At 49.8% G+C, this 23,230-nt stretch overlaps 1 non-coding gene and 1 pseudogene across 1 annotated transcript; both read right to left on the bottom strand.

The window, feature by feature from the left end:
• On the bottom strand, window positions 10,001-15,368 carry LOC102172957 (annotated as a pseudogene).
• MIR122 (microRNA 122) lies at window positions 20,524-20,618 on the bottom strand. The gene has a single exon (NR_129561.1). It is a non-coding gene; the product is annotated as a microRNA 122 (primary transcript).

Raw genomic sequence — 23,230 nt, 5'->3', positions numbered from 1 at the left:
TTATAAAGTGTTCTTGCTTCTAAATATGCATCCTGTTCTGTGTGTGTGTTGGGCACGTGTTCAAGTATTTGCAGACGGAGGCGCTGGCCTGGCCCCATCCTGGCTGGCTTCCTTTGTCTACGCTCTGCTCCGCCGGCCCAGCGTGTGCAAAGGGGAACAGATGGGCGCTTCTCCTCCAGTTAGATCTGCAGATGCCACTTGGGCTTAGAGCTCTGAAAAGCCAGAGACACAAAAACCTCTCTGCCTTCCTGCAAAGGGTATGTTTTCCAGCTCTCTGCGGTGGCAGCTCCTAAATCCTCTGAAAACCAGCTTGTTCTCAATCCTCCTGTGAAAGCTGAAAGGCAAGATGGACCCCAGGTTCATCTGTGTGGTCACGTGAGCAGACTTCAGCCTGACATGCAATGAACAAATATTTAAAGTACAAATTGTACCTGCAGAGAGTCGGACATGACAGAGAGACTGGGCAGCAGATTGTGCCACTAGACCAAGAATTGTTTAAAATCCGTTCTTTCTGAGAGGCCCACATGGACCCAGGTAGAAATCATTTCAGACTTTTTCTCAAAAACCACATATTAAAAAAAAAAACTTTTATTTGGTATTGAGGTATAGCCGATTAACAACGGTGTGACAGTTTCAGGTAAACAGCGAAGGGACTCAGCCATGCATATACATGTATCCATTCTCCCCCAAAGTCCCCTCCCATCCAGCCCGCCACCAACATGGAGCAAAGTTCCATGCGCTATACAGGAGGTCCCTGTTGGTTATCCATTTTACATATAACAGTGATTACATGTCCCTCCCAGCTCCCCAACTATCCTTTTCCCTCATCCCTCCCCACACACTGTATAAGCTCGTTCTCCAAGGCTGTGAGTCGGTTTCCGATTTGTAAGTAAGTTCCTTTGTATCATTTCTTTTAGATTCCACATATAAGGGATGTCATACAATGTCTTTCTTTGACTTAGTACAGTAATCTCTAGGTTCATCCACGTTGCTGGAAATGACGTTATTTCATTCTTTTTTGGGGCTGAGTAATATTCCCGTGAGCCTCAAACCTGGTCTACACAACACTAAGGTGGGGACTCTCCCCAGATCTGTTTCTCCACCGTCTTCCTCATCTCAGAAGATGGCAGCTCCAGCCCTCCAGCCCGTCAAGCCCCAAACCCAGCAGTCATCCCTGTGCCTTCTGTTGCCGCCACGAACCACATCCAGGGCACCGTCCAGTCCCGTTCCCTTCCTTTGTGCGCACCCACGATCGCCTCTGTCCCTCCCTCCTGGGGCCAAGGCGCCGCCACCACCCCTCTGACTTTCGGCAGAAGCTTCCTACCTCGTCTCCTGAATTCTGGCCTTGTTCCCACTTCAGCCTACTTCAGCAGAGCAGTCAGAGTGGTCCTGTCAATACCAAAAATGGGAGTAAGATGCTGCTTGTCTTAGAAATGTCCAACACTCTCACAGCATCTCTGCTCCCGCAGAGTAACGGCCAAACCCACTACAAAGGCCGACAAGACCCCGCCCTGTCCCCCAGATGCCTCTTACCTCATCTCATACTTGCTCACTCAGGTCGTTCTCTGAACACTCCTGCCCCAGGGCCTTTGCACTTCCCGTTTCTCCATCTGAAACGTTGCTCTCCCGAAATCTGGCACCTTTTTCAAGTTTTTGCTGAAAGTCATCTTCTAAGAGAGTCCTTCCTGACCAAAGAGTCTAACTTGCAAGCCCCCTTCCCGCTTCCCCTTACTCCCCTCTGAGCTTTATAACTCTGACTTTTACCACCAGCTGACATAATATAGATTTTACTTGTTTTTACAGTTGTCTCTTCCCCTTTGCATCAGACTGTAAGTCCCCTGAGGGAAGAATTTTTCTTTTCTGGTTTATTCACGGCTGCATCCCAAGACCTATACCAGATTCCTGGCACAGAGAGGACCCTGTGATGTAAAGATTTGTTCACAGAACGAACACCTCTGAGAAATAAGGCATTAAAAAAAATTATTTATCTGGCTGAGTTGGGCTCAGTAGTCGTGGTGTGGGCTTAATTGCTCTGAGGCATGTGGGATCAAACCTGCGTCCCCTGCCCTGCAAGGTGGATTCCTAAGCACTGGATCACCAGGGAAATCCCTGTAAGGCATTTTTACGTATGTCAATGTGATAAGACAAACCTAACTTCCCTGGACACCTTGGTGTGAGACTGTTAGGTCTGAAAACCTTCTAAAGCAGGAAGGCAGTGTGGTGAGCAACGTGGCATCCAGTCTCTGCCCCTCCAGAGACTGGGGGTTCCAGTTTGGCTTCTAACACTTACCAGCTGTGTGAGCTTTAAAGAATGACTTAACCTACTCCCTCACAGAAAAGTGGTTACTGAAGCAAACTTGGGTCCCCTCGCCCTCCTGCAATAAAGCCAGTCTCCTGACACTGGGTTGTGGTGGAGGAAAGTACAGCTTGTCTTGCAAGGCCAAGCAACAAGCGCAGGTAGCTTGTGCTCGAAAGGCCTGAGCTCCTGACGGATTTCAGGGTAAGGGAGGGATGAGCAGCCCGGGAATGGTTTGCTGATTTCCTGGGGAGGTGATTGAGCGCCAACATCAGCTTTCCGGCTCCAGCCTCTCCAGGGTCTGCGTGCTTGGGGTCAGCATGCAGCTGATTTCTTCCCCCTGTTGGGGATTTCCGACTCTGCTAAACAACCCGAGGATACAGTTCAGAATATCATCTATAGCCCTTGAAGGGGAACTGAAGGTCCTTGACTTTGCTTTGTGGCTAAGCTCTTTGTCCTGCTTCACTCTTTTCTTTTGTTCCTGTGTTTCCTTACTTTTCTGATTAAATTTGCTCTCTGGAACTCAGGGAAGGCCTCGGAGGCTCAGGTCTTTCCACAGACAAGAGGCAGAGGGCACAGCAAGGCCCTCTTGGTGACAAAATGAGAATGACACCTAACTTGCAAGGATGTGAGAATTAATTTACATAGAAAGATGGCTGACACAGGGTGGCAGTCAATAAATACAAACCATCACTACAACTTCCAAGCTTCGAAATACTTTCCAGCTTGAAGTTAGTTATAAATATCTGTATCTTAGTCATAATAGAGGAATGAGTTTCATGAATCATTGTACTCTTTACTAGGGGAAAACAATACAGTCAAACAGCACCTAAAGTGACCTACAACTGTGATAAAAATTCTATTTTTTCTTACTGAGAAAAGAGAAAAATGAGAAGAAATCATGTCATATGTATTTTCTTCAGAGTTCACTTTTCAAGTCATTTCACCATGTTTTTTTATTGATTGTGGGCTACAAAGTCCTACTACTAAGGGGGTTGAGCAAAGTCTTAATAATTTTCTGCATGTCTCTTAAAAATCCTCAATTTCAAGCATCAAGGAGCCTTCACTGCCTAAAAAATTGGTCCAGAAATTGCTGACAAGCCCAGCTGCATTACCTTCCTGCTGTTTTCTTTTAGATAAGCCAGCTTTGATCAAAGCACTTCCAACCACCAGTTCCCCTTTCATCTTTCTTTTTTTCTGGAAGAGGTGAATTTTGAACAGATCATGAAAGGAAGTGACAGGTGAACAGAGAAGAAAGGAAGGCAGTCCCGTGGGGAGAATCTTAAGAGCCAGGGTTCGGAAGCAAGCAGAAGAGCATCCTTGGATGACAGCAAGCAAATCTGCCTGGAAACACAGGGGGCTTCCACTGAATAGGGAGAGAAAAGCTGCGGTCTCAGGGGGCACGATGGAGCAGAGGGCCTTTGCTGACTGGTCAGAGATTGACTTGTTTTTGTGACTCTACGTGTTGCTGGAGGCTTAGCACAGACACAGCTTGAGTGGCTAGAATATGGAGAAGGTCGTGCTTGCCCAAGAAGAAGGCAGGCTGGAGAAGCAGAGGGATGGGCTCCCTGCCACACAAAGCATCTCTGGGCCAACAAGCAGCCGGGAGGGGACCCGGAAACCATAAAGACACGGCATCCTAAGGGGGTCAGAAGCAAGCCATGGGCAGCCTGGAGGGGCCCAGAGATGGAAAGGAGACGTGAGGGCAAGGCAGAAGCCCAACGGGCAGTCCCATTTCCACACCTGGAAACTTCCTTCCCAATGCAGCTCTTCCCAGGGCTCTACAGAGCAGGGGTCAGCCCAGCACACGGGTCTCCTCCCCCTGGAAGGACAGCAACCAACTGAGGTGGGGAGATCCTGGCAACTGCAGTTCATTAGAGGCAGCTGCTGTTTGCGGGGAGCTCAGCGTGTTTCTCAGAATTGACAGACCGTGGAAAAGCTCACCCTCGATAACCGATTCACTTGGCTCTGCTGCGGCTTCCAGGAGGCCGCACTGTCCTGTCAGTGTGTCTATCCACGTCTTCTTCAGAGAGTCCGGGATGCGGTCGTGAAGATCAGAACGGTCTCTGCTGCTGTTTCCAGATCTGCGTTACTAGGAGCCAGTAAATCAAGCCCCTCTCTGCTTCCATCCCCTCACTATCCAAAAAAGTCATAAACAGGGAAAGAAAAGCGCCCTCGCTGCAGCAACCTGAGGGTGTGAATTAGATGTGATCCTGTGCCCATGAGTCATCTTCCTCCATGCTCCTTCCCAGGGACGCGCTTGCGATAAACAAGAAAACCCACCTCTACCCCCGAGGATGCACTGAGCTGAGCCAAGGGCTTCTGCTTTCCTGCTCTCTGCACTCACCGTGCCCCCTCTAGAGTTCCAGTCCTCCAGACAGTCCCTTTATGCAGCACAGGGGGTCCCCAAAACCCCAATCAAGCAAAATCCTGTTCCATCAAGTCCAATTTTAAGTATCCTGGGGGAAGTAGAAAGCTCTTTCTTAAAAATAACAAAGAATCCTTGTAGTTGATTGGAATGTTGAAGTTCTGGATGCTTCCATGTCTGAGGACATGGGCATTAACTTAGATACTTAAGGCCAGTGTTTCCTAAAGAATGATGATTGTTAGGAGGCACATAGGGCATCCGTGGTTACTGGAGTAATTCCCTCGGTCTTCACCTTTCACTGGCGGTTTCCCCTCAAACCACTTCTGTTGGCGCTCTCCTTCACACCTTTTCTGAGACCTCTACTCAGAATTCACCCTCTCAGGGTATCCCCCCAGGCCTCCAGCCCACTAAGCCAGGCGTTTTCAGTCTTGACTGTGCCTTGGAATACCAGAAACCTTCAGAAAACATTGATGCTTTCTAGGTCCCGGGCTTCCCTTGTGGCTCAGCTGGTAAAGAATCTGCCTGTAATGCAGGAGACCTGGGTTCAATCTCTGGGTTGGGAAGATCCCCTGGGGAAGGGAAGGGCTACCCACTCCAGTATTCTGGCCTGGAGAATTCCATGGACTGTATAGTCCATGAGGTCACAAAGAGTCGGACACAACTGAGCGACTTTCACTTTCTAGGTCCCACCCCAGAGCTTCTGACTGAACTGGTCCGGGGTATACTGTGGGCAGTGGGACTTTTGGACTGAGTTTTAGTTACTTTGATAGATTTGATGCTTTTCTTTGAAGGGACCTTTATGAGGCTTTATCACATAGGCACAACTGGTTAAGTCAAAGACCATTGGTGATTAAACTTTATCTCCAACCCCCTACCTCTCTCCCCACCCCAGAGATTGGGTGGAGGGGTGCTGAGCATTCTCACCTAATCACAGGGTTGAACCCCTGGCAACCCAACCCCATCCTTAGGTTACCTAAGAACTTTCCAAAGTCACTTTGCTAACATAACAAAAGACACCTTTATAGCTCTCAATGCTTAGGGAAATGCTAAAAAGGGTTTTAGAAGCTCTGCGGCAGGAATGGGGACAAGGATGAAATATATACTTTGTATAAGCCACAATATCACAAAGTTGCCCAGAGCTATGGGCAGAGCTTCGCAGGAGCTCATCTCCTGTCCCTGAGGTATAGCGGCACACAAGACCTGTACAACTCACTCAAGGGCATCTCGGAATGCCTGCCCTTAGGACTTGGCCAAATCACCAAGGGGGCACTCCAGGTGGAGAGCTTTGGAAAAGGAAGGCAGCTGCTTCTGCAACTTCCAGTTCTACCGAATTGCAAGTGGTGCTGAGAAATGTAAGCACCAGTTTCTAAAAGTGAGGAGCTGTGCTCCTTACAGGTCCAGCCCTGATCGCAGGGACGCTAAACCTCTGCCCACGTGATCTGAGGTCAGGAGACCCAAAGGTTCTTCTGTCACAGAACACTTTCTTCATCTTTCGTCTCGCACCCAGGAAGTTAGTCTTCCTTTGAGAATGTTGCCTTTCAAGATACAACGCAGACAGGTTGTCATCTCTTCGCGTAGGAAGCCGGAAGGGAGTCTGGCAATGGGGCAGAATGATGCCACCCTGTGCATAGCGCTGTTGATGTCTTCAAAGGGTGGGTGACATCATTAATGCCTGATGACAGTCTAGGAGGAGAGTCACGTGGCGTCCGGATCCCCCTTTTCTCAAGAAGGAAACTGAATGTGGAGGAGGTGTTCGTGAGTTACTGGGGCTGTTTATGACACAGCACCCGAGCCAGCAATCTTCTTAAAATTGTGGTGACGTTGATCTGTAACGTGACGTAAGTTTCATGTGTTGGTCAGCCAGTCGTGTCTGACTCATGCGACCCCATGGACTGCAGCCACCAGGCTCCACGGAATCTCCTGGGCGAGAATCCTGGGGTGGACGGCCATCCCCGTCTCCAGGCTCCCTGTGTCCACCGTGAGAGTCTGCCTTCTGTATGCCCTGCAGTGTGCTCACTGTCATGTCCAGTTTCCAACCATGCACTTGAGCTGCTGTGCCCATGTCGCCCTCCCCCACCTTCTTTCCCTCTAGTAACTACCACCCTGCTCTCTGTATACCCCTGCATACCCCAAGAGAAGCCCTAAAGCCCTCGCTGAGCTGAGCCTCAGCAACCTTCAAGAGGAATACCGAAGCAATGGGAAAGCAGAAGGGGCCCCCGGCCCAGCTTGGTTGCCCTTCCCTCCACTCTGCTGGGGTCCTGCTATCACCGCCCCAAGCTGGCCTCGGGGTCTCAGGCCTCAGTGCCAGGGTCCTGCTATCACCACCCCAAGCTGGTCTCAGGCCTCAGTGCTGGGGTCCTGCTATCACCGCCCCAAGCTGGCCTCGGGGTCTCAGGCCTCAGTGCTTCCGGCACGTTTCCTGAGACGGAAACACCTCCCGGCTGGGCCACTCCGCTTGTCAGCATTGACTTCTCAGGGTGCTTATAAGATGCTTCAGCAAATAAGTTTAGTCTGTTCTATTTTTATTTTTCTATCTGTATCCTGTAACAATGCAAAAGAACGGCCACAGTTTGTGCAAATATATGCATATGATTACACCATTTATAGATACACAATAAATTGTGAGCGGGCGGTTCGCAGGTCACTCTGTGTTCTCCCAAAGTTGTGAGTCATCCCTTCCCCAGTTTCGTAAAAACCAGGATGCTGGTTCTGACCACCAGACTCCCCTCATACTTAGTCTAGGCTGGGATTTGGGTGGGGAGCTCCCGCCACTCTCCAGAGCCCAGGCTTCACCTTCTATGCACCCACTGCAGCTTCAGGGGTCACCCTTCTGTCTGAAAAGGTTACTGTCACAGTAGCCACTGAAAGGGCTGGGGTGTGTCCACATGCTTCTTCCAGCCTGATAGCCTTCCCTCTCCCTCCTCCCTGGGTGGGAGAAGAAAACTGGCCAGCCTTTTTCCTTTGATTCTAAAAGGCCTGTCTGGGGGGAAAGCATTAAAAACTGTACTTTCATTTTGCCTTTGTTTCCTGTTCCTAGTATAGCGATCCATTTGTCCTCGAGGCTGCATCACATCTGCCTCCCCACTCCCCCAGGACAGTCCATTCCGGGAAGAGAGAAAAAAGAAAGCACCCTCCATCTGTTCCCTCTTCTCCTTTAGAAAGGTGTGTCGGTTGCTCAGTCGTGTCCGACTCTGTGACCACGTGGATGTTAGCCCGCCAAGCTCCTCTGTCCATGGGATTCTCCAGGCAAGAATACTGGGGTAGGTTGTCATGCCCTCCTTCAGGGGATCTTCCCGACCCAGGGATCGAACCCAGGTTTCCCCCATTGCAGGCAGATTCTTTACCTCTTCTCTAGAATCAGGACCCAATTTTGTTCAGAGAGGAAAAGTGCTTAGTTAAAATACTGTTTCCCAGACTCCCTTGCAGTGGAGCATAGTCTGGCTCACAGTTCTGACCAAGGAGGCCTAAGTACTCACTGAGGTGGGGCTTCCAGGAACTTTCTTTAAAGCGGATTCAGTTAGAGTCCAACTGCAGTTTGGGCCCTTCATCCTTTAAGACTTTCCCTCCTGGAACATGAGCTTGATAGCTGGAGCTCTAGTAATCATGTTGCGACCCTGAGGACAGAGCAGGATGGACACCCGGAAAGACATAAATTGCTGAAGACACTACAATCCCGCTGCGCCAGCCCCAGGCGCTTTACCTCCTGATTTTTAACTAAAGGAGAGAGGGGGAAAAAAAAAACTTCATTTTTGTCTAAATGACTTCTTACTTGATACATCCTTTTATATAAGATGTTCCTCAAAAAATGAAGCTCCCAAAGTCATTCAAAACAGCACATGTCGTTGAACAGCAGCAGGGGTGCTCAGTTCCGGCTGTGCCTTATTGTCACCTGGTGTGCTTTAAAAATGTCAGGGCCTGGGTCCCCCTCAGAGATCCTTAGGTAAATCGGTCTGGGGCAGAGCCTTAGGCAATAGGATTTTTAAAGCTCTCAGGGTGATTATGATGTGCAGCCAGCCGCGGGTCCCAAAACTCTGCTGTTCTAGTTTCCAAGCCAAGAATAATTGGTTAATTGATTCCTTCTGCTCTCATTAAACACTAATGGGCACCGTGGTGGACCATGTCCGTAGCCCAGAGGTTTATCAGCATCACCTGCAGGGCTGATTAAAGCACAGGTTGCTGGCCCCGCGCCCAGAGCTTTGGGGCCTGGGGTGGGCTGGAGAATCTGCATTTCTAACAAGCTCCCAGGATGTCGATGTGGTAGTGAGGGGCCAGAGCAATAAAACCAGGAATCTGTTTTTCGTTCCCAGGCCCTTCCTGCTCTGCCACCCCTCTGGGCCCTGAACGTGCTGCTTTGCTCTACTCTTGTGCCCTCCTTGGAAAGCAGAACATTAGCTTGCTCCCTCGGAAAGGACTTTTAGGCAGTACCACCCTAGAAGCTTAGGCCAAGACCCTTCCCTCCTCTGTCTGAAAAAACCTTCACTGTCTTCCAGGTTTCCACTCAGAGGTCACCTCCTCCAGGAAGTCTTCCTTTCAGCCCCCACATCTGTGCTCCCAGAGGCCTTGGTCCCTCTGTCTCTTTGCACTTGAGTGCAGTTGCCTTGTTGAATCCCTTTTCTCCTAAGACAGAAATAAAGCTTTCTCTATGCCTGGGATTCAGCTGAAGCTCCAATACTTTGGCCACCTGATGCAAAGAGCTGACTCATTGAAAAAGACTCTGATGTTGGGAAAGATTGAGGACAGGAGGAGAAGGGGACAACAGAGGATGAGATGGTTGGATGGCATCAGAGACTCAATGGACATGAGTTTGAGCAAACTCTGGGAGCTGGTGATGGACAGGGAGGCCTGGCGTGCTGCAGTCCATGGGGTTTCAAAGAGTTGGATGTGACTGAGTGACTTAACTGCCCTGGTCTCTGTCTTCCTCACAGTCCAAACACACTTTGCTTTGGGGACTGTCAGTGTTATTTCGCTCGGCAGAAGTTGTCTTGCCGGCACCAAAAGCCTCCTGCCCTTTCTGCCTCTTGTTCTGAAGTTCCAGGTCCTGGAGTCGTTGCTTAGAACAGTGATGCTCACCTGGGGGTGATTTTGCCCCCCACTGGGGGCTCTGTGCACCTCTGGAGATATTTCTGGTTGTCACACCTGGGAGGCTCTACCGGCCTCTACCGGGTCCAAACCAGGGACGTGGCTCAATGTCCTCCATCCTTCGTACAGCTACCAGCAACAGAGGATCCTCTGGCCCAAACGGTCAGTAGTGCCGAGGCTGAGAGACCCTTCCCCTCAAAGGCCTCCCCGGGAGTGGAGAGGCCCCTCTGCCCTTGGCCCAGTGCTGGGTGGGTTGGTTAGTGCCGGTCAGTCTGTAACACAACAGTTCCTGGGGGTGGGCTGAAGGGGTCTTCACCGGCACAGCTGAGAATCCTCAGGCTGGTGATGGTGGGGATGACGGCAGTCATTCTGAGCTGAGGCCGGAGGTGCATGAGGCACGCCCTCCCGGGCTCAGGGGCAGCTGAGCGGAGCTGGCACCTCGGAGACGGAGGGACAGCACCGTCTTTGTAGGAGAGCTGCTGGGAAGGAGAAGCCTCACAGAGCCGAGGAACTGGCAGAGACGGTCTCAGGAAGGACCATGCCTGGGCACCCTTGGGAACTGAAGCCTCTGCCCCATCGCTGCGAGGCCTCAGTTCAGTGGCTCTGGGAAAGGGGCGGGAACCCTGGCAGGAAATGGATCCCGGGCGGGGCGAGCTCACGAAGAAGCGCCCTGAAGTTCTGCCAGATCCTGGCTGGCAGCTCTTTTCAGAAGAGCTTCTCTGACCCACGTCGTGGTGTATGGGGCTCAGAGCAGCGCTCCTCGCCACTCAGAAGAAATCAGCCTCTGTGGGGCCGCCCCCGGGGGCCCAGGGGCCTCAGAGGAGGCTGTGGTTTGTCTCCAAGATTTCAGAGTGTAGTGTAGAAGGTAGGATCCCTCCAGAGATGCAGAGAGAACATCCCAGGAGAACCAGCTGAGCACTAAGAACACACATGTCTATCACAAGATACTGGAGAGCAAAAGGATGCCCACAGGAGGGCCTGAAGCGCAGACTAGAGGGCTCGGTGTATGCTTAGGCGAATGACTATTGCTTCAAGTCAGAGCTCCTTAGCCCTCAGAGGGTCAAGGACCCTCGTGACGGTTGGATGACAGCTCTGGACCCTCACCCTAGGAAAGTGCATCTATGCATAAAAGGTCATTGTCAACTTCGAGGGGCTGGAGGATCACTCTAGCTGCATCCCTGGACTCGGGATTTAATGCATCCATCCTCAGGACCAGAGAAGTGCCAGCATCTCAGGCTGGCATCTGGCATGAGATAGCCACAGAGCAGATGTTCAGATGATTAAAGACAAGGTGTTTGGCAGGAAAAGAGGCCAGTGGATGAGAGAGGCAGCCGCATAATTGTAACAGTATGGATATTGGCCAAAATGAAATATTGATTAGCAATTATATGGTCCAGTGAGTGGGGACAGGTCCCTGGAGCCAGGCATGCAATTCTTGGCTTTACCAATTATTCATGTAGCCAACAAATATTTATCACAAACCCACTGTGTATGAGCTGAGGATACAACAAAGTTCCTGTCCTTATTTGCCTGACCTTCCAGGCTGGACACGGAAAATAAACAAGTCAGGTGGTGAAGAGTGTTACAACGAGGGGGGAAGGCTTCACTGAAATGACAGCTTTGAGCAGATACAAGAATAGTGTGAAGGAGTGAAGTGTGCACGTGTCTGGGAGAAAGGTTCTGGACAGGAAGCAGCAGGTACACATGTCCTGGGGCAGAAGCACACTTGGCACGTTTGAGGATCAGCAAGCTGGTGGGTGTGCCGTGAAGTGAGCAAGAGGGAGAGCAGGAGGAGATGGGGTCTGTCTGCAAGGGAGGTATGGGATCTTTGGGTTTTGTTCTCAGTGGGATGAGAAGCCATTAAAGGATCGTGAGCAGGGAAGTAACATGATCTCATTTAGGTTTTTAAAATTAACTGAGTGCCAGTGGAGAAAGTGAATGGGCATGGTAAACATTCTCGTGATAATATTAATAGTCATATTCTCTTGCTTTGTCAGATAAGTTATTCACTCTTCCTCGATCTTGATGTGGGGTCAGCAAACTTTCTCTGTAAATGGTCAGATAGTAAATATTTTAGGCTTTGTGGACCATATGGCCTCTGCCATCTCTACTCTGCTCTGCCTTTGGAGCTTGAAAACAGCCATTGGCAGCAGGTAAATGAATGACCCTGGCCATGTTCTAGGGGATGAGCCATCCCAACCTGCCTGGGACTGAGGGGTTTTCCGGGATCTAAGAGTCGCCTCTTAGCTCAGCTGAGATAATGTGGGCAAGTGGGGATGGCTGGCAAATTCCAAGAAACCTTTGTGAATGCTGAAATTTACATTCTGTGTATATTATACATATCATGAAATAATATTCTTTTAATCCTTTCCCCAATACTTAAAAAAACATAAAAGCCTTGCTTCGCTCACACAAAAAGTCTGCGTTTGACCCACAGGCTGTAGGCTGGCAACCCCTGGCCTTGAGGACCCGTCAGTGACAGGCATGACCAGGTACACCTGCCCTTCTGTGTTCCCCCTCCATCGGGCCACCAGGGACCCCAGCCCCTGCCCGCGTCTCTAGCCCCATCCCCTGCAGGTCCCCATGTTCCTGCCGCACCAGCTGGCTTCAGGGTCTTTGTCTATTCCAGACTCCATTCTGCTTGAAGACTTGACATGTGCCGCCCCCTTTTCCTGGGAATTCTTCCCCTACATTTTCATCTGGAGAAGGAATAGCTCCTGCTCAGAGTGAAAGTTACATACTACTCTCTGCTTTAGACTCTCTCATTCACATGCCGTTTGCTTTTTCTGCCCCAAGGTTGACCAGCAGCCTGTGTCCCGGGCTGGAGTGAAAGACGCTCCAGTAGGAATACAACCAGTTCTCTGGCTCAGGAATCCAAACTGAGATACGGGAAAGGAGAAGTCACTTCGTAGCATAAGAAGAAATTGAAAAGACGCCCCATGGAGGCAGGCAAGCAGAAACCATGAAGCGGTAGGGCCATGAGACCCCAGAGAAGCAGAACATAGGCGTAAGCAGTAGTTACGGTTGAGCAGAAGCTGGAGGCGAGGATGGAGGCAGAAAAGGCAGCAGGGAGAGCAGCCGTTATGATGACTGAGACTTGATTCATAGCTACAGCCTGCGGGGCGACCAGACTCGCCAGGCTCTGGGGTGCTCTTGAATCCTGACTATCTTTCCACTCCCTGCAAGGCCTTGCCTTATGACTGTTTGGGGCTTCCGTGTGATTCCTGTCCTCTGACCACCATGTAGCTCCTTCCAAAACAGCTCTCCCCAGCTCAGCGCCTTACACATAGCAGGTATGTGTGTGATGTGAAATGTGTAAGAATCTCATCACTTGAGATAATCAAAAAAAACCTGCTTCCTGCAATCAAAACTTCCTGCCACACCACTTACATTCTGAGGTCATGATCTGTATCCACTTTCTTGGGGATGAATGTAGGGCTCTTTCCATGTCTTCCACAGTTCAGCACATCGATCGCTGTAATTGCTGAGCAAAGGATCCTATCTGGAAGAGCCTGAGCTCGTGGAGAGACACGGGTGTGTGTGTACTCAGTCGCGTCTGATTCTTTGCAACCCCATGGACTGCAGCCCACTAGGCTCCTTTGCCCTGAGATTTTCCAAGCAAGAATACTGGAGTGAGTTGCCATGTCTTTCTCCAGGGGATTTCCCAACCGAGGGATCTTACCCGGGTCTCTTGCATCCCCTGCATTGGCAGGCAGATTCTTTACCACTGAGCCACCTGTGGAGCCCAAAAAAAATCTCGGGTACAGGTTGGTAGGGCACTGGGAGGGGGACCCTAAATACAGCAGCTGCCCATCCAAAGGGTGGGTGAGAATCTCTCACTTCTTTGTATCCAGCAGTTATTGAGAGCCAAGTGGAAGACAGAACATGCTGTCCGGAAGACAGGCAGCCTTAAGAAATGAGAAGGACTTTAATTGGCTCTTAACTGGGCTAAATGTGCCAGGAAAGTGAAGAGACTGGTTCTCCAGGTGGAATAAGATTAGTTCTCATCTGGCATGTTTAATGGGTCAGCAGACACTCAATCGAACAAGCTCTTCCACTCCTCTCCCTCTGCCGCAAGCCTTTGAAAACTCATTTTATCAAAATTAAAGCTAGATTCTGCCATCAGCTGCTGCTGCTAAGTCGCTTCAGTTGTGTCCGACTCTGTGCGACCCCATAGATGGCAGCCCAGCAGGCTCCCCTGTCCCTGGGATTCTCCATGCAAGAAAGTGAAGTCCCTTGGTCGTGTCCAACTCCTAGCGACCCCATGGACTGCAGCCCACCAGGCTCCTCCATCCATGGGATTTTCTAGGCAAGAGCACTGGAGTGGGTCGCCACTGCCTTCTCCAATGCAATCACTATGTCACATTAAATAACAATGTGCTTGGACACAGTTGGGTATCCTGTGGCCTCACATGAAGTGATAGGCAGCAATATCCCCAGAGAAGAAGCTTCAATAAATGGTCTGAGAAATGGACAATTCATGGAGATTAAGGCAAAGGAATGGTATCAGAGGGGAGGAGAAGGCAGAAGGAAGGGAACTTCCAAAAACATCAGAGACGCTCACAGCTCCATTGTCATAATCCAGAAACACTCCAATCCTACCCGGAGGCCTTTTCACAAACTGAACTAAGGGTGGGGAGGTGGTGGACAGAACATACCTTTGTAGAATATAGAAAAAATGCTTCTTCAGCACCAATACTGATGCTGGTATCACTTGTCAAGATGCTTTTACAGACCTGCAGAACCCAGCTGAGGACTGTGCCACGTCCAGCTCCCAGTAATGCCTCCCGGAGGTGAAGGCCCAAGTCCCCCCAGGACATGGCACACGCCGCCCCTGGCCCCCAGGACTGTCTGGATGTTGCGGGGTGGTCATCCTCAGACATCACACTTGCATCATCGAGGATCGCATGGTGAACGGTCGCTGTCCGACTCAGAAGATTATTCACACTGAAGGTGTTCGGCACGTGCAGGAATGCAGAGACAGGCCAGGAAGGGAGCTCTGGGTTCACAGGCTGCGGCTTCTGCATCTGTGCCAAGTCAGTTGTTTTCAGCGCATTTTCCAAGCCCTGGAGCAGCTCCGTGTCCAGCTTGCGGCACATCCCATTAGCTCTCTGTACATTTCTTTCAGCCTCTCTCTCTGAGTCGTCCTGAACACACTCTCCTTGAGTTATAGACGAATGTCTTTAGCTTCTTTCTTCAGGGCCTCCAGAGGCAGCTGCTGCTCCTCCTGAAGCAAAATGTATATCCTCTGGTATCAAGCTGTAATCATGAGCTTCCTTAAGGCTACATATTCCTTAAATGACTGAATTTTTCCAGCTTCTTGGTTCAGAATTTGCATTTCTCCTCTCATTTTCTGTAAAGAGCCCATTCTCTCCAGAAGTTTCTCCCGGGATTCCTCGGCAGGCCCTGTGTATCGCCCTGTGGCTGTGAGCTGCGTGCTCGGGGCGTTCAGAGCAGGGTCTGGTCAGCCTCACAGAAGAGGCCTTTGGCTTCCTAGTACGTTACACAGATCTGCTCCTCAGAGCTGGGGTCGTGGTCAGTTCTGGTCTGCCAGCAAAGGCTCAGACAGGGACAGCAGAAGTTGTGCCCACAGTTTATGGAGACAGGGTCCAGGAAATATTTCATGCGATTGGAGCAGGTGACTCCCTTCTGAGGCAGCTCCGAATGAATTAATTTGGAATACTCAGGTAATGAAATCCTCGCCAACCGCAGCGGTTGTGATGGGCAGGGACAAGTCCTGCCTGTAGGGGGCAGTATTGCAAGAAGAGAGCGGTCCCGGGCTCACAGCTGGGAATGGGGGATGCTCCCCTGATCTCTTTAGTCGGAGGTCTTCGCACTGGCATTCTAGAAAGGAAGGAAAAGTCCCAGTTGAATGAGATTTTAAAGGAATTTTGCCTCGCTCCCGCAACATTTAAAATTTCTCACATACACGTGCACTATAAATACACATATACAAGCACGCATGGGTGTGCACACAGACACACACTCCCCTGCCAAATAGTAAGACGTGTTCCTTTCACTTAAAAGGTGGCCTTTTTTTCTGAGGCTGTTTGGCTGTACTTTTGAGAGGGGAACGCCCCCGCCCCCCCCCCGATAAATCCCAGGTTCGTAGTTCCACTGCTTTCTGGGGAACTGCCCGGAAACGTTTTGGAGACAAAAGGTAACCCAACCTCTGTCAAGCTGAAAACTTCTACACTTCACGTGTCAAGGTCACGACTGAAATTGTCTTTAATCGGGTGGCTGCCTGAAGCCCCCGAGTGCTGTGTTCACCCTTATCCGTGCCTTTCTCTCACACCGCGGATGGCGATTCGTCCTTCTTCCTCCCCGCCCCGCCCCCGTATCCCTTCTCTTTCCTTCAGAGTCTGCAGTTCAGCTCTGCCCTCATTTGGCTGCATTCTCACCAGACGGCCTAGTCTACCCTCCATACCCTGGGCGACTACCTCAGCTCTGCCTCAGTGACCGGCTTGGCACCTGACGTGTAGTAGGAACGCACGGTTGATGTTGGCTGAATGAATGTCTTCATCTTGGAATCCCATGCAGAGTGTTTGAATATTCTAAGTATATGATACATATGCATCACAAACCTTTTATTTTTCTTTCCCAGAACGCATAGTGACCTGCTTTCTAAATAGGCTATCTTATGAGCGGACCCTTGGGAATGAATTTCAGTAGCCATCCACATTGGTGAGCTTCTGTGCAGTTTGCAACCTCCTTTTCCTTCAGAAAGCCAGAAGGAAATTGAATATTCAAGGGAAGACAGTGGATGCCCCCACCAGTCTTCCTCCCCACAGGCCCTAGGGGCGCCCGCCATGGCTTTGCCCCCAGTGGCTTCCTTGAGCCCCTGCCAAAGGAGGGGGAATGGACGGGCAGATGGGCGTCTGACTGCTGGTCTCGGGCTGGCTCTTCACGACAGGGAAAGAGGCGGGGGTGCTGTGACAGGCACCCAGGCTGCATCGTGGAAGAACCAACTCACAGCTCACTGAGCTCCTGTGAGGACTGTTCTTCATGCATGTAACTGAAGAGCACTGGAATCCTGCCCCCAACTCCTCCTCGGGTCCTGCAGCAGATCCCGAGCTGCCCCTGAAGCTGGCGCCTGGAGTAAGGAGAGCCAGACCTTTCCCTCGCAGCCCTGCCGCCCAACCCGACAAATCGCCCTGGACCTACAACCTGTTGGCAAGCAGCCTCATCAAAATACATGAGTGATTATTTTCCCAACAGTAACTAAAATATATATATAAAACCTCAAACATTCAGGGTTTTTCCATCTGAAAAGACATGGAGGGCATAACTAAAGTCTGTGGTGCCCTGTCTGGGGCTCCGTGATGGTATCTGGTGCCCTAAGGCCTCTGTGCCTTCATCTGGGTGACTACCCAACAACTCCTGGATGGAGAGCAGCTGGGGAAAGGGATGGGGCCTTTTTCCCTGTGTCCCCAGAGCCCAGGACAATACCAGCCACACAGTCACCGCACAAGCCTTGTCTGTCCAGGGAATGGGAAGGATGCAGAGAGAGCGTGTCGTCAGACTGTCCTCTGAAGTCTAGAGTACCAAACCTGGGAGGGGGGTCTCCTTGAAGCCTGAGGAAGACAGTTCTCAGATGAACACAAGAGTGGGGGACCTGACATGGCGTCTTGCGACTCAGTCAGCAAGCGCCGCTTGACTCCCATTTGTGCCCACTCTTGGCGGGTGATACTCAACAGACCACCACGGGGATGAAGCGGCCAGGCCAGCGTCCACCTCGGCCACAGACAGATGGGATGATGGCCTGAGCATAGACCTTAACCTTCTGGGCTTCCATTTACTCATGGAAACAAAGAGGAAATGGGTTTCTAGTTCTAATAATATACTGTCTTCTGATTCAAGGAAGTAACCAAGCAGAAAACATAGATTTAAGAAGCATTGAAAAAACAAGAGTAGAATAGCTATCTATATATGGTAACTCTTATGCCACCTCACAGGCCCTCCTTGGGGCTGGATGGAACACTGGGCAGGCCCTCAGTGGCAACAGGCACGTTCCAGGTACCCACTGTTCTAAGGTGAAAGGATTCGCCTCGCAAAGTACAGGCCTATCTCCTGGGGGAAGAAGACGTCTTAACGTGGCTGCCTGGGCTGTCTGCCCACGTGGGATTTTAACAGCACTTCCAAGTGAATCCTTTCATCTTGCAAATGACATTCAGAGTCAGTAAGTGTCCCTGGGATGCTTTTTGCAGATAACTAGCAGTAATCATCCCAGTGGGAGCTGGAGAGATGCAAGCTGGGCTGGCGAAGGAGGCTGTGATTAGAGATGTGGGTGTCAGGCTGGAGGAGACGTGGCCTCACTACGTGTGCTCCTCATGGACCTGCAGGAAGAATGGGTCGCCAGCCCTGAATGCGGCAGAAACTCAGGCAGGAATTGCAATGAGCTGTTATGTGCGACAACCTGGCGGAAAGGACGCAGGTTGTCCTTTTTTGGGATTCCCTGGTTAATTCCATCTGGGTATAATCTCAAACTTTCCAGGTGGCTCTAGTGGTATAGAACCCACCTGCCAACACACATGAGAGACACGGGTTCCATCCCTGGATGGAGAAGATCCCCTGGAGGAGTAAATGACAACCCACTCCAGTCTTCTCGCTTGGAGGATCCCATGGACAGAGGAACCTGGTGGGCTACAGTCCATAGGGTTGCCAAGAGTCAGATACAACTGAAGTGACCTAGCATGCACCCACAAGCAAAACCTCAGGGTGAGTGCGAGTGAGGAGGAACGCATGAGGCCAGCCTGAATTGTTGCTGAGCCTGTGAGCGCACTCTGGGGCTGGCAGTGCCTCGTGGTTAGCTGGGTCCCCGTTTGCTGGTCTTTGTCTGAATAGTTTGGCCACCTGCTTCCTGATCCCAAACTACTGCTTAGATGTTCCTTCTCTACCCTTATCTTTGACTTCCCGGTTTCAGGGTTTCGTGATATTTGGCTTTCTCTGCATCTGGAGACCTCACAGGGAAAGATCGTCCTATGACTTACCCCCCTCCCCTATCCTAGGGGCTTCCCACAGATCCCCAAGAAAGCAGACAGGGGCTGAGAATACTGACCCAATACCAGGATGTTAACCCAGCTTCCACGCAGCCTCAGTGGTGAAGCATGAGGCTGTGTGGAATAACCACAAGGTCAAGGAAGGATAATAGCTAAGAGACAGAATCTTAGATTCAGGAGACCCGCGTGAGCTGTACTCGCGTGACCAGACCATTGCAGAACCACGCCCGGTCCCAGTGGATACCGAGTCTCTGTGGATTCCAATCCTGGCAGCTTTGTTCTGTGTTGTCTGGTCAAGTGAAATACTGTGCACGGGGTGACTCGTGTAATAGTCGCGCTCTCTGTCTACTCTCCAGAAAAACACACAAAAAAGGTATCAGTGTGTGAATCATTTCAGGGGGGTCTGGCTCCCCTCTTGAGTGTGGACAATGTCAGGAGGGAGGAAATGGGAGGGGAAGGAGCTGGGGGTCAGACAGGAAAGGACCCTCCTCTTCTCCGGATGGTTCCCTCGGGACCTGTGCTGTGTACACAGACATGTGTACTGGACTCACGTGGTCCTTTCCAGCAAGGAACCTGGAACTCTTTGGCAAAGTTTTGTTCATTTGATTCCCTCCCAAAACATAACTGAAACAATTAGAATAGTCTCAGACAGTCGTGAGCCCATTAATTTAAAAGCCTCCCCAGTGCCTAGGGCAGTGCCTGGCCTATGGTAGCCTCTCAATACGTTTACTTGATGAATGAGGGGTAAATAAATAAATCGGAACTGGCCTCTGATGGTCACTCCAGTCCCTTTCAACTTGACTAAACCTGGGGGTGGCTTAGTTGCTAAGTTGAATCTGACTCTTGCGTCCCCGTGGACTCTAGCTCACCAGACTCTTCTGTTTGTAGGATTTCCCAGGGCCTGGCACTGGAGCGGGTTGCCATTTCCTTCTCCAGGGGTTCTTCCCGACTGAGGGATCAAACCCTCATCTATATTGCAGGCAGATTCTTTACCACTGAGTCACTAGGGAAGCCCCTGATTAAACATATATGTGTTCATTTAGCCAAGTCACAGGAGAGAAGTTTTAGCCCGGCATAGACAGAGCCTACTTTTTACTTTAAATGCTTCTCACAGAAAGAACATGTTTCAGACCAGGCCACCCGGTTGGCCAAGTGTCCCAGGTTCGACGCCGGGTTTAAAATGCTCAGATTAGCTATGACAGCCCATATGTAGTTTATGTAATTTCCTGATGGAAACTCATTGAAACATAAGGAAGAAGGACCTAGCATACAAATTCAGTCGTCAGCCTGGTGACTGAGCAAAGTCAGTAGGAATCAGACATGTTCTAGAATTTCTGAAAGCTCATTTAAGCCATGTACAAGTTTATTGGAAAGCTGTCTTCATGATGACAAGTAGAAGATCGTCATACCTTCATACCTCATACCTATAAGCATGTGGTTTACAAACCCTAGATTTAAACCGATTTTGGTTTTCTGCATCTACCATTTTCCTCTCCATTTCAGCTCAGTAAGCATGGGTTGAACAATTACCACGAGACTAACCTGGTGCTTGGGTGCTCTGGGGGACGCTGCAATCGTTTTATTGACTTGGGAAAACACAAAGACTCAAAATCAACTAAATTATTTAAAACAACAGCATGAGAAGAGACAACATTCACAAGACATATTGGTTATGAGCACAAAGGACCAGAATTTTCTCAGCAAGGACACAGGACTGGGAGCGCTGCTCTGAGATGGCCTTTCCTGCCCACACCAAGCAGATGTCAGCACCTTCAGGGAGCGGGAAGGATTGCCTAACAGTAGCTATTTAGTGTGATAATGGCGTTTGATAGTTTGGACACAAACACCATTGTCACACTCCACAGCTCTGCTAAGGGAAATGGGTAGCCGTGGAAGTGTTGATTTCACCTCCGTCTTCCACCAGAGTCTCTGAGCATCATCAGAGAATCTTGTCAGTTTCATGGAGAGACCTGAACAAAGCAAAAAAGAGGGATAACAGGTCGGGAACATCTTGAGCAATGGAGAGAAATAAAGATGTTGGACTTGTGGAACAGACACGCTAATAAAGGGATCTGTTGCCTGTGATCTGCGACCACCCGCACCGGGAAGGAAGACTGCCTGCGGAAATGGATGGGAAATCTGTTCGCATCAATTTTCTGAAAGGGCGAAGAGAGAGGAAGAATCCCTCGTGGGACCTGATTTTAGAAAACAAATACTTAGTGGAAGGCAACATCATCAATGGTAATAATGCGCCTGGAGTCCTGGCTCCCCCCTGCCTCTCTTCCTCACCATCTACCCCAGTCCCTCATCAGTAACCGGGGGCAACCTTGCAGTCTGAGAACAGACCTAGCGTTTAGACAAGCTGTGATCCACTCTCAGTGTGGCTGTTGGATACAGAGGCTTTCACAGGGGCTCGGATGTCGGCTCTCACTCACGCAGTGGTTTCCTGTCACAGTAGCGAGTGGGAGATGGTGGTCGGGGGGAGGAGGACCGTGGAAAGAGAACTATTCCATTGTTGTTGATAACTCTCCTTTTCTAGCCAAAGGGGGCCTTCTGTGAATAAATCCCTCCTGGTTTACTTGATTTCCTGTTGAAAACGGTTTCTGCCTGAAATATGCACTCCTGCCCACAATGGCACATGAGAGGAAAGGAAGCATTTTATCTAATCCTTTCTTTCCCCCAAATGCTGGAAATGGAAAAGGGTGGAGGCCAGCTTACTCTTTCCCCCAGGATAACTGAGTTGTTAACCAGAGCCTCGCTTTGGGCATAAAATCAACCCATTTGTAATAACTGGAAAATGAACCCTTCTGCATATTTTTTTTCAGTAAAAATGGCCCTTATTCACAGGCAGGCCTTGCAACAGCCCTCTTCAGCCTGGGCTGTGTGGTTGTGAGCATACCACGAAAGTCACTCAGCTCCCACAGGGTCAGAATGTTGATCCCTGCCTCTTTTTTTCCTTTCTAGTTTTATCGAAATGTAAAACATATTCATTTTAGGTGTACAACATCAGCGCTTTTTTTCTTTTTTCTCGTTTTTTTTTTTTTTACTGTGTTCATGTGCTCATCTTTCCGTTAAGGACTGACCTCCCTTGGTTCCTGTCTGAGACCCCGGATCACCTTTACAGGGTGCTGAGCATTAGCAGAGTCCCACCCAGCCCATGTGAGGTCTGCTCTCTTCAGGGGGAATTCTTCGCCTGGGCACTGTTCCCAGGATTCCCACTGCAGCCCGGCTCTAGAGCTCCAGGTGACCCCGACTGCTACCGCAAAGCCCTGGCATGCTGGCTGCAGCTGCTCATGTGATTAACCATCTCTGGTTTTTCCCCTCTCCTGATGATTAAGCCAGGTTCATCCGCTTTGTCTTTGCCTGAAGGACATAGGACAGAAACCCCTTTTCTTGGTCACTCCAGGGATGTACCAATCATGCTGAGAGGCTGCAGAAATCTTAGCTTGGTTGGAAAGAATCATTCACTAGTGACAAAGGTCCTGGTAGGACACGCTTGGAGGGTTTTCTCCCAGATAGACTCCTGAGGTCATTTCACTTCTCAGAGCCTCCCAGCAATGTCTGACCTCACTCCCCATCTCCAGGTGAGCCCCGTGTGAACCTGCAAAAGACAGAAGGTAGAAGCGTTAATGGTGTTGCCTCCTCTAAATAAACCTCGATTTCTTCAGTCCAGGAAATTCGTGGCCAGGAAAAAGTCCTCAAATTTGTAGAAAAGATTTTCTTTTTTACCCATTTGTAGAAAGGTTTACCTATCAGGTTGTCCACAGGAGCACTGTTTATAACAGTAAAAACTGCAAGCAACTGTCCAATTATAAGAGAAGTATGACATATTTACAATACATACTAGTCATTTAAGGTGATGTTATAGAAAAATGGTTGTTGACTTGGAAAGAGATTCAGTGAAGAAGTAGTTTGTAAAACCATTTCAAATGCCCTTTTTGTGAAAACTGGTATATATGCCTGGGGCAAACATATCAACTATTAACCCTGGCTATGCCAGAGTGGTGGAATTACAGTGTGGGTTTGTTTCTCCTTTTGGGTCTCTGCATTTATTAATTCTACAATGAATGTAATGCTTTTGTAATGAGAAAAATAATTAGAATGTAAACATCTTTAAGAACCTTTTTTGGGGGGGGAGCGTGGATTCCCTAATAAAAATTCCTTATTGCAAAACACTCCCCTGAAAATCAGGAGGTTAGAATTCACCCTCTTCCTACTCTGCTTGCCAACAAGCGTGAGAAGTTAGCGCTGTGCTGATAGATGGAGGTGCAGGCTAGTTTCCTAGCAATTATTAGCAAAACGCTTTATTATACAGTATAACTGTTTTAGGTATTATGGCATCAATCAAACACCTTTATTGAGTGCCTATTATGTTCTTGGCCTTGTGAATAGTTTTAAATGATAACGGCCATCATCTTTTATTGCTCCTTTGGCTTTGGCAGGAGTGGTTGAATTCTGTCCACCTGCAAAGTAGTTTAAATGGGCAAG

The sequence above is a fragment of the Capra hircus genome, chromosome 24, assembly GCF_001704415.2.
Source record: "Capra hircus breed San Clemente chromosome 24, ASM170441v1, whole genome shotgun sequence".
Taxonomy (NCBI): domain Eukaryota; kingdom Metazoa; phylum Chordata; class Mammalia; order Artiodactyla; family Bovidae; genus Capra; species Capra hircus.
The sequence above is the reverse complement of the archived record's forward strand: the minus strand, read 5'-3'. Positions and strand labels throughout refer to the sequence as shown.